Source organism: Aythya ferina (genome assembly GCF_964211825.1).
Source record: "Aythya ferina genome assembly, chromosome: 10".
In the NCBI taxonomy this organism is placed as follows: Eukaryota; Metazoa; Chordata; class Aves; order Anseriformes; family Anatidae; genus Aythya; species Aythya ferina.
The window spans coordinates 10,148,708-10,160,752 of record NC_140306.1 but is presented as its reverse complement, the minus strand read 5'-3'; positions in this window follow the sequence as shown (position 1 = coordinate 10,160,752).

Sequence of the window (12,045 nt, the reverse complement as noted above, 5' to 3'; positions counted from 1 at the left end):
TCTGCCTTTGTTTGCTTGTACGTGGAAGGCGCTGGAGAAACGGTCTTAAATGCCAGGTGTAGATTTTGGAGTTGTCTCCACCCATCTCCTGATGTTCTCCAGAGGTGAGAGCTGTAAGGTAAAGTGGGGTTATATGCTCTTGTAACCCACAGACGGGGTGGTGAGGAGCAGAAACACTCAAGTGACCTGCCTTACCAGAGGGTGGGTCCCCAGCCCCTGGCAAGTGTGACCTTCACATTCTGGCCATGTTTCGTTTGTCCCCCTTACAACTGTGAAAGGCTACGAAAGCCTCCATAGGATTTTTGGGTTTATCATCCACAAATGGCACAGATTTTCCCCATAACGTCAGGTTGTATTGATACTGTGTTGGGATACGGAGGTGAAAACACCGTGTGAGAGACTCACGTGGGTTGAGTGAGGTGCTTTGAGCTCTGTAAACAAAACGTGTGACACAAATGCCAGAACATATCCGAAATCTCATTTCGATCATCCCCAAAGATCCTTTAAGAGAGGAATGTGTGTATTGGGGTGACACAACAGCAAAAAAATTGTTTGAGGGAACCTGTTTATTTGAAAAACGTGCCTTGCTGCTCCAGCCTGAATTGTTTGTCTTCCTTGGAATGAAAGAATGTAGGACATGGAGGGGAGGCTTGCCAGAAAAGCCCTTTGGAATTGCAATGAAATGGCCGTGTTTGCGCTCAGAAGGGTCTCAGCCTTGTTGTGCTCACATCTGCTTTAAGTTATCCTGATGTTGTTTTTTTAATTTTTTTTTTTTTAATTGAGTTTAACATACTGAGAAATGCACAAAGCTCTCCGGCCCCCAGGCGCAAGAGGAAAAGCCTCAACAACATCCCCTGACCCTGCCACCACCATGTGCTTCCCAACAAACATTCCCGAACAGGCGCTGGCGATGACAAACAGGCCTGGGAGCAACTGGATGGCGGGTGCCTAATTGCGCACCACGGAGCGAGGCGCCTTGGAAAGACGAGGGTGGGGAGCAGATAATGAGGGTGGGGTTTGCCAACAGTGGGCACTGGCCGCGGCTGGCAGGTTTGGGGAGCACAGATCAAGACAATTAGCACGTTTCGCTGCGTGATGGATGTCCGGCTGAGTCAGTCAGCTGCTAACCAAGACCAGAGGAAGCAGTCCTCACGCCCTCGGTCCCGCTTCTCAGCAAAGGTGGCTCTGAGCAAGCTCTGAGCTCAATCTATATGTCTTCAGGCCTATATTATTTTGGGAAGAAACCACCGCAGGCTTTCTGTGGTACCCAGGCAGCCGAGGCTGGCCGCAGAACAGCGTGCTGTGACCGTGCCTGCCTTCCGCGCGCCGCCATCCCATGGGGCAGGAAGGGAACCAGCCATGAGCCATTCAGGCAGCTCTGCTCTGGCCTAAAAATACCAGAGGTTTTCACTGGGATGGTTTCTAGCCAGTTCAAAGAGGGAGAGCACAAAAGGGATCGGGCCCTGTGGGTGTTGGTTGGCCCAGACAACAATTCAGTTGGCAGGGGCTGGGGCTGCAGACAGCAGCTTTATCATGTGAGCCTGGAAGTTGACAAGGGCAGCCGTAGTGCCTGGCTGTCCTGGGGGAATCTCAGCATCTCCACCCTTTCCTTTTGCACATGAATGCCTGTGAATAGAGACCCTGGACCAAGCGCTGGTGCTTACCCTGGAAGAGAGCAGGGCAAGGGCTGTAACTCCGTTTTCATGTGCAAACAGGGAGTTGTTTGCATGCCAGCAGGCACAATGAGAGGCACCTACACATGGGCACTGTGTACCCAGGGGTCTGCTGTACAAGGGTCTGTGCTTTTCACTCTACGGCAGATACTGTGCCTTCCCCTTCCAGCTTTGTGAAACCAGTCCACAGCTGCTTTGTTTTAAGGTGAACCAGTTCTGATGTTGGCTGCCTGCAAGCATCAGGTTGTAAAGCGCAGGGGGATAGCCCAGGCAGCTCAGCTACGATGCAACAGGGAAGGAGCAGAGGGCTGGAGGTGTGGTGTCCCCAGCACACACAAAGCAGCACAGGGACAGTCACCCCCACAGGGACAGTCTCCCTGCCCAATCACTACCCGGGGGCTCAGGGGTCGGGGGTGCCCCGCTGGCACTGTGCATCTGCATCTGCGTCAGGGGCAGCCTTGTTGCTGTGTGTGTGGCTGTGCTTGCGTGTGTGCTTGCTGGAAACATGGAGAGTGCTTTAATTATGTCAAACTGCTGGGCTCCTGGACAGGACGGGGCACAGCTGTGCCGTGTACTCATACAAGAGGACGATGTATGTGGTGTGGTATGGACGTACGTGAGCATCTCAGTGCACACAGTCTCCTCATTGTGTCCAAAATGCCCCTAAAGGTTCCTCCTGCCCGGTTTTGCACATTATTGGACTCGCCGGTCTGTTCTCAGGTGCACTGAGTGCCTGCCAACGAAAGAGACCGTCTAGACATGATGTCAAGCTGACCGGCTTCAAATCTCACTCAGCCCTAGGGGGGTAATCACAAGCCTAGGAGAGGCCTTATCAATAAAACATTTTCCCTGCAGGAGGGTAAAGAAAATATGTAGCAGGTGATTCAAGCAATGGTTGCAGCCGCATAGGTTTGTGGGAGAGAGGGGGAGCTCTGTCCTGTCCTGCCAGGCCAGCTCTCATTTTCTGTGTCAGCAAGGTGCCCATTGCTTGCTGTACCTTCTTTCCTGGGTTGTTCCTGGGGGTTGTTTGTTTTAGATAAAAAAAAAAAAAAAAAAAATCTCAATCTGTGATGGAGTTTTGTTTTTGCTTGTGGGCGAGGTTTGCTTTTCATTCGGGGAGGGCTGCAATTTAGCACTAAGCTCTTTTGGCAACTGAGGGACAAATTCAGTTAAAAAAAAAAAAAAAAGCCACCACTCAATCAACAAATAATGCAGGAGGTTATGTAAGAGGAATAAATAACGTGGACCCAGGGCTCCCCAGCCTCGGTGCATCTCCCCCTCCTTAGGTGATTAAAGGTTTCAGCACTCCCAGGGATGGGGCTGGCATTGCGTAAGAGCCTCTTTGCTTTGAAGCGTGTTCCCCTTTTTTAAATCTAAGAGACCCAGTGGATTTATGGCCAGCCTGAGCTTTTTCAGCAGATGGCTGGGTTTGTTATCATTTTGTATGAATGATGATGATAATGCTGCAGGCTGAGCGGATTAATGCAAGAAATGGAAAGCACCAGCATTTTTTTTTCCCCCCATGGTGTTTTCCCACACTCAAGGGGCAAAACTCACAGCACCAAATCTTTGCAAAGTGTAAAGCGATGGGTCTGCACTGACAAGTGCCATGGGGCTGGCTGTGTGTTTCCATAGGATGGTGTTAAAGAAAAGAATAGGTTCCAGCCTCTTTTTCCCTTTCCCCTTTGTGGAGTGAAGTCAAGATAGAAATATATTGCTCTCTTGATTTTTAAAAGGGTTTTAACCATATACTGGCATCTCAAACCCTGCGTATCTTATATTTCATGGAAAAGTGAGGACAACCAGAGAACTAGTAGATAGAAAAAACATCAACCCCAAGAGAGGAGGCGAGTTATATTCAGTTTATATTTTCTGATTGTATTAGTATCTTCCTTTGTTAAGTGTCTCATTCATAGCTGAACAAAAAGCTCTGCTTGTTAAAGAATTCAGTAATCTACCATGGGCAGCCTGAGTTCAAGATCCTGAAGTGGACAGCAGGTCTTTCCGTAAGCAGAAAACTGCTGGAGCCTGCTGGATTTGCATCTGTGGCTGGGTGCCTTTGCGGATTCTCTCATGGCTAATATGGTTTGAACCCTGCCACAACTTTCCCCTTGAAGAGAACTAAAAGGGTCTCTCTCCCTCACCATCTGCTTATTTGCACAAGTGTAAGAAGCTCCTGTCTTTGAGACCTTTGCAGGTCTTACTTTGTTAGACTAACAGGCTCAAGACCTGGAGTTCTTTCTGTTTTCTTTTCTCTCTCTCTTTTTTTTTTTTTTTTTTTTCCATTCAATCACTGCAATTTTTTTCCTACTACCATGATGGAACAAATGTAAAAGTGAAAATTTGTTTATCATGGGTCCAGTTACTGGAGCTGTATGAAAAGCAGCAAGTTTTGGAGTCTTGTGACGGAACGGTGGCAGCTGCCAACGCTTTGGGACTTCTGAGCTCTGCAACCAACTCAGAGAAGAGTGGACCAGCCGTGCAGTGTACTTCTGGGACTGAAAACCGAGCTGAAGGGAGACGAAAGAGGAGATAAAGTATTGGGACTTTGTTATAAATGCTGGAGAAGAAAAAGTGAAGGAATGAGATAGAGAAGTGAAACCACAACCCAGTTTTAAAGCAGGCCTCCCCGTGGGTGCTGCGTGCTGCAGTCCCGCTGAGCTGCAGCAAGGTCAGCGTGCCCTCGGAGGGCCCCTGCAGGAGCACACGTTGTTAGGGAGCTCTGCGTGCCGAGGTGGGAAAGGGCATCTGAGCTGATGCTGGGTTTCGCTGCTGTGATCTGGAACGTGAATCGTGAGCAGAGTTTGCTGGGAATTCTCTGACAAAATGTTTTCTTCATCAGAAAGCAATGATTAACTGAAAACAAACAAACTTTGTTTCATCTAAATGAATAGATTCCCACTGAAATACAGGCTAAATTCCCCTGGATCCGTGCCTGGTTGCTAGTGTGACTGGCAGAAAGCCGGGCAGGCACTGAGGGTCCACAGCTCCCGCGTAGCTCCCACACGCCGAAGTGGGGCTCCAGAGCTCCCAGCTGCACACCCAGGAGCCCGGGCAGCCTCGTGAGTCCTGCCCCTGGCTGTGTGGACCAGGGCTCTGATCTTCTTCCCCTCCGCAACCAATGCGTTTCACTGATACCAAATGCTGTGGTGCCTGAAAAATAACCTGAGGTGTTTCCAAAGTGTTACCTCATGTGAAAAGCTTCTGGTGCGATGGGCGTTGGGCTGCCCTTGTTCAGACGCTGTCCTCCAGCAGAGAGGAGCTGGCTGGTTTATTTGAAACATCACGTCTTTTTCCTCACAAGGAGGAATTAGGCACAGGCACTTTGCAAAGAAGGATTTAATCCCATGGGTGGCTCAGCTCCAGATGCAGAACATCTCCTTAGGAGAGGGAGTAGTTCTGCTGTGGGCAGCACCTAGATAACCTGTCATCACAGGCAGCACGAGCACTTAGGAGGGCCACGAGAGCTCTGTCACACTTCCATCACATTTTCTATAGGATAAGGAAAACTTGCAGAAGCCAAGCTTTCACCACAAGACTCAGGGATGTTGAAGGCAGCTGAACTCAGAGCGAGATCACTACAGGAGCAGGGCAGTGCTGAGGTTACCGAGAGAAAAGCCCAGCTGTGAGCAATGATGCTGCTTCGTAGGATGACCACTGGTTCTTGATCTTCCCTGCATCTCTTGGACATATCCAAGGAACAAACAACAATTTAATTAATTGATTGTATGTTAAGTAAAAACTTAGCAGGAAAGCAATGAAACTCCAATTCACAGAATCCAAGGGAATGGTTTCTTGTGTTTAGGTAGAGATGTGCTATTTAGTGGCTGCACAGAGCACATTAATACAAACTGCTGTATGGGAGCCATCCTTGTTGGCTAAAGGGGATCTCAACAGCACCACCATTAACTTTTAAAAGGCTATTAAAGATCAGGGTTGTCATCAGAGATATTACATATGTTGTCATCTGTTGGAAAGGCAAAGCCATCGCATTGTATTTAAGTTCTTCCCAGGGTTTTCGTCTGCTGTTACACAGCTGAAACAAAATATACATAATTTGCTCTTTGTTACTGCTAAAATGTTCAACATATTTAAAACACTTTGAATTCCCATGCTGAAAGGTATTGTGAAAGCAGTGTTCATATTTATTATTAGAATGAGGTTAGCAAGCAATCTTGCCTGCAGAGACATCTGGCAACAAACACATCTGAACTGAGTGGAGGCCACTTACTAATAAGGTTTCTAAGTAGGGAAAGGGACAGGGTGTTCTCAAAGATCCCGTAGCTGGAATTAAAACAGGGAGATTGAGCTTATCTGCCATGATTTACATGGCTCTCTTCAGGACCTTTTCTGGACATTATTGCACATATAGCTGAAATCATGCAGTAATCTAATATAACGTTGGTTCCAACTTATAGAGCTAAAAATGAACTGCCTGTACACAGTCCAGAAGCGCTCTGGGAAGGCATTGCCAGCAGCCAGAGTATTTCTTTCCTTTCAGACATCAGGGTGGATAATCAGAATCAGTTTCTTTTGCTCGTTGTAGGAGTTACTCAGTTCTCTCTTAATTATAAGTTGCTGTGGGTGAGCTAAATGCATATGAGCCAACAGTCAGCAAAGTTTGTTGCAAAGATTTTTTTCTGCCTTCTTATTTTGAACGCAGAGGAGGAAAAAAATACAAGGGTGACAGCTGAGGAGGGAAGTCAAAGATTAGCAGACTCAGTAACAGTGATTTGCTGCAGGAAATGAGGGCTGTATTTTTTTTTTTTTTTAAAGTGGATACCTGACACAATCTACATGTGCACAAGGAATGATGGGGATTATTAGAATTTACAGTCTAGGGATGACCCAAATTTGACATAGGTGCCTTTTGAAGATACTGAATGTGGCAGGAACCACAGAATATATAAATGGATTGTGCTGGAGGACTGAATAATCTCCAACTTCAAATTTTGAGAGACCTGATACAAAAATTACATGGTTTTGTTTGTTTGTTTGTTTGTTTGTTTTTTAATTATTAATCCATCAAGTTAAAGGCAGTACTGTGTGATTATAGAATAGAAAACATAACACAAATACTTGAGATGGAAAGAGGAATCAATCTGCAAAATTATCAGTCAGACTGCGGTAGCTTGTAAGGCATTTAGAACAGTTTTTGAAGAAAACAGTAATTAAAGACAAGCAAGTAAAGGAAAAGTGGAATAAAATAAAAGTGTTTATCACAGATAAATCATGTCTGACTAACCTCATGATTTTACTTCATCAGGTCTAGACAAAGGAGATGTGGTGGATCACATCTGTCTAGACTTCAGTGAAACAGCAGAGGTGTAAAGTCATGATGGTGAATTTTTAGCAGAGCTGGAGAAGCTGGGGAGTACAAAAGTGAAAAAATGGGAAAGGAGCCGGCTGAATGGGAGAGAACAGAGGGTAATGTTGAAAAGGCCTGGAGGGAAGTTACCAGTACAATTCTTCAAAGGAAAACTTAATGCCTATCTTAAGTTTCATGAATGACATGTATAAAAGTATCCCAGTGAAATCTGGTGAAAACACAAAGCTGGGCAGAATTGTCAATGCAGAAGAGAAACAGCAAATCAAATGGAAATGAAATGGTCTATTAGACTGGTCCCAGTAGAGAAGCTATCATTGAAAATGTTGAAATAACCTTTTCTTGTTATGCCTAAGAAGATGAGGCCAAGAGGGGATGTAATTGTTCTGGCAACGCAGGACCAGGGTATTAGAACCTATTCAAGCTGAAGATCAACTTTGGCAAGGAAACAGAAGGGGATGAACTGGCCAAGAATATTGTTATATTCTACTGAAAATCGATGTTTAAACCTGGAAACTAGAGAAGTTTTCAACTTTCAGAAGAGGGCCGTTCTGGAGTGGCTATTCAGTAAAAGTAAATCATCTATTTCTGAGATGATGTTTGATCATTTTCTCAAAGGATTTTTCTATGCTGCATGAGGACTGTTCCTGGCCAGTTGTCCCTATTGCCTCTCCTTGCCTCCCCTCCTAGGGAGACCGAAATTCTGAGCAACACTGGGTCACAGAGGGTGTGGGAACATCCCTCCTTGCCTGGGATGTGTGGGTTCATTTCTGGCATTGTAGATGTGAGTCATGCAATATACCTGTGAGGAATGACAATGTGGTAGACAGAGCCCTGAGACACGGAGCCCAGATTTCATTCCCATCCTATTCTGACTTGCTTGCGTGCTGTCAGATTAACCGCTAAGGATTTAAGCAGCTGAATAAGAATTTGGGTGAACAGAAGACTCACTTCTGAGCCAGCTGCCCTCAGCGAGTGGTCAACTAACGTAAGGGATCAAATAAACCTCACTTCCTCATTTGATCTGAAAGTACCCAAGATACCCCCCACTCTTTCTAAACATGTTCCCACCTGAAGACTTCAAGGCCTAGTTTCCATCTCTGCTCGGTCGCACATTGGAGGGGAGGAGAGAAGGGAAGAGCTCCAGACACCACGGTGGGATGGGCATTCCCTGCCTTGAACCACTGGGACATCTTCCTCGCAAAGAGCTGGAAGAATAACGCTATAGCCGAATTCAGAAGAGCTCCAGCATCTTGAGTTTCTGTGCCCAGCCACAAAGGCACTTACCTGGGATAGGGTCTCTTCTTGTTAAAGGATAATCTCATTTTCCAGGGAGGATTTACACATTTTGCAATTTCGTTTTTGTGCAGCCCAAAAAATAGTTGCTGAAACCTCACTTTTTTGGATTTTTTGGATTTCCACCAGCTTTACTTGAGGTCTCTTCAGAGGTCCTCCTCTCTATTAAGAATTAATAGCGTGTGTGAGGGCTGCCCTCTGAGCTGGTGAGGATCACAGGGGAAGCAACTTGCTTTGGTCTCCACCCGCGGGGTCAGGGAGGCTGAAGGAAGCAGCTGTTCTAGCTGTGGCTTTTCATTTCAGTCCCCGTGCTGGAAACAGAGAGTCTGCAATTTCCTCCAAGTCCAGCCAAATGCTGGACCTGAGTGACAAAACCCTGCATGAACAGCAAGTTCGCGGAATGTTTTTGCAGCTGCCAGCTTTAACCCAGAGCAAATGACAGGGAGGCAGCTGCAAAGGCCTGGTACTGGGACTACCCAGATCCCGGCATCCTTTCCTCTTCCAAACTGCATTGACTTGCTGGTGTTGGCTCTGCTGGCTGCAGGTTTGCCTTGGCATGTGGCGAGTCCTGTCACACTGCGGCACGGGTAGTCCCTGCAAGGCTCCCAGGGCAGCAACCCATATCTGCCTCCTCCGTTTGTCCTCTGATCAGTGGCATCAGGATGCTCATGGTCATCATGTGGCTGGTCACGAGGCAGCTTGCTGCTCCTCTCTAAAGGCTCCCCGTGTCTTTTAGGTGAGCCCAGTTATTTGGGATCACGTGCTGCCCAGTTTTCTGCATGAAATGTTGCACCATCTCGACGCGTGGATTTGCAAATGCCGGTGTATGCAGTGGCTGGCAAAGGCTCCCAGAAAACTTGTGATGTGTTAACCTGCTTCTGTACCTGGAAAGCGGCAAGAACAGAATGGGATTCATCTCAGGAGCTCAGTCAAATGCAACACAAAATGTTTACATAGGGATGGTGATACTAAGCTAAGTATCAGGCTTTTTGATACCAATTGTGCTTCTCTAACCATCAGGCTACTCCTCAAGCCCTAGATGTATGGGGAATTTCAAGATAGGCCTTAGAAATAAATTGAAGGAATGTCCTTTAGATCTTGATTATTGTGTGACTGCTCTTCTGAAATACTTAGGCCTAATGGGCAATTAAAAACACTGATTGTTCTGGCTCCAGTGCCTACCAGCTTACTTAAGGTGTGATTCAGGACCTCAAGAGAAGACAGCTAAAACAGAAAAAGCAAGTACTTTTTTGTATGTGTGCTAAACAATGAAACAAGGGTATATGGACATGGGTGAAGCCCATGCATGCATTTGAGAGAACAAATTCAGAGAGAATAACATTATGCAACATAATTGTGTCCTCCTAGAGCCAGGAAGATTCGTGCACTCTCTGAGTCACGATTAAGGAAGGCCACCCAAAAGCTCATGGCAAACTCTGCAAAACATCCTTCTGGAATGATCTTGTGTCCTGGGTTCTCTCTTCCTTTTTGATTTTTTTTTTCTTTTTCTCCTATTTCTCTCTATTTCTTTCTTCATAGATTTATCTTTTTCAACATAAATCACCAGGAAGTGCAGTCACGGTTTCATTCCTATAGTCTTTGCCATTCCTGACTCCTCCTGATAAAAGCACAGTTACACAGCTTTATCCAGAAGAAAGGACCTGGGCCCCTGCTGCACACTTTAACCAGTTGCTTGCTAATGGTGAGCAACGTTTTCAGAGAGGATTAGGATTCTGGGTGCCCAGACACTAATAAAAGCCCTTGCACAGCTACACAATGCTCCCAGAAATTGAATTCCTTTGCTGGGGGCTTCAGCTGGGACACCATAGATTAGCAAACGGTTTTGAGAGGCTTTTCCCAGGAAGACTGGCAATAAATAATTAATCTGCTTTTCACAGCTGAGACCACAACATATATGCTTTTGCCAGTTATCTACAAGAGAAAAGTTGAAATTAAAAGAAAATAGCTTTCCCCAATTCACGAATAACCACATGGATCTGCTTCAGAGATTGTTTGGCTTTGTCTAAGAATTTGATTTGCTAGGAATATGTGAGCAGGACATCACATCAGTATTTTCTTAGGCTATACGTATATGAATGTGTGCACACAGAACAGAGGGAGCGTTGCCGAGAGGTCCACGCACGACACTTCTGGATTGCAGCCGTAGTTCTGCCACTGTCTTGCTGAAACACCTTACGAAACCCCACTTAATCTCTCTGCTTCTGTAACAAAAGAGTTCAATTACAACCAAAGAAGAGCCCCACACTGTGTTGATGGTTGCGGAGTTTCACAAACGGTGGTTTGCAAAGAGCTCAGAGGGCCCGAGTGCCGGGGGCGTTGGGAGCGCTGGCCATGCGGTACGTATTAAGGAAGGCAGAGAAAGAAACTCCTGTGTGTGCTGTTCATTACTCCTGTGCTTGCTGTTCATTACTCCTGTCTTTACTGTTCATCCGAGGAGCTGAGATGAAGACAGGCAGAGCGGCCGGAGCTGCGCACTGACCCACGGATGTGCCGTGGCCTGTGAGGAAATGCTGGGAGCCCTGGGCTGCTTCGACCCGTGGAGGAGACAGGCTGGCTGTGCTCAGCTCCATTAAGGGATGTTCTGAGGGAGAGCACACATCAAATATCCTCATTAGCAAAATGACAGAAAATGCTGTTATGGCTTGAGGCTGCAGCAGGGAACATTTAGTATAAATATTAGGAAAAAACTTTATAATTCCAAGAAGAGTTACAGCAATTGGAACAAACTATCAGGGGACACTGTGGAATCACTTTTAAGCTTCCAGCCATCGCTCTGGGAAGATTAAATAAATCCCAGTCTATGGCAATAGTTGGGGTGGTCTGCATGATCCCCGGCACTCCCTTCAGCCTCAAACAATTCTCTGAATGGAAGGAATGGCTTGTTCGTAGAGCCCGCAGCTGGGATAATGCACTGACTGCTCTTTCAATTATACACGGCACTCCAGGGCAGGGCCCGTGGTTCTTTCTGCCTTTGGAAAGCACCCAGCACACATTAGGCAGCACCACAATATAAATAATAACAACCCACAGTCCCCCTCTCAGCAGCGGGACAGGCGTTTTCTTCAGATTCCCTCCTGTGCTGTGAGCTGCAAGGCCAGACAGTAGCCCACTCCAGCTGAGCAAGTCATTTAAGAGGCAGCCAAAGGGCAAAATCCCATGGCTACAGCACATGGCACGGGGACTTGATGTCAGTACGGCTCTACAAACTCTCCATCCTCTTCACCCCATCCATCATCTGGTGGGCAACTGCCACCAGGCCTGGAGGAGGATGGCTCCACATGATGTTTTTTAGCATCATGCTAATTATTGCTGCAGAGCTCTTATAGGTACCCCTGTCATGGTAATGCTGCCTCTTGCCCTACCAGAGCCGCCTTCCTGAGCAGTTCAAATTGCACTGAATAAATCTGAGTCCCCCTAAGGCACCTCCCTTCTCGTCAGACTGGGGGAGTTTGAAAAGAGTCAGGAGAGCATCTGAAGCCAGAGCTTCTCTCATTCACACCAAGGGAACAGAGCAGCCAGCTGAGCACCTGGGTGGCTGCCAAGAAAGAGCATCCCTGGGGTTCCCAGCTCTCTGCTGTAGTTGTTGCAAAGGTGGGAAGGTGGCTCCTGCTGCACTGCAAAGTCCCTTTGGCCCCATCAGCTTGGATTGATGCTCCTCGTTCTCTCATTTTTGTCTGCAAAGGCACCGCTTTTCCTGCAGTAGGCAGTCTTCCAGCACGCTGCTACCCT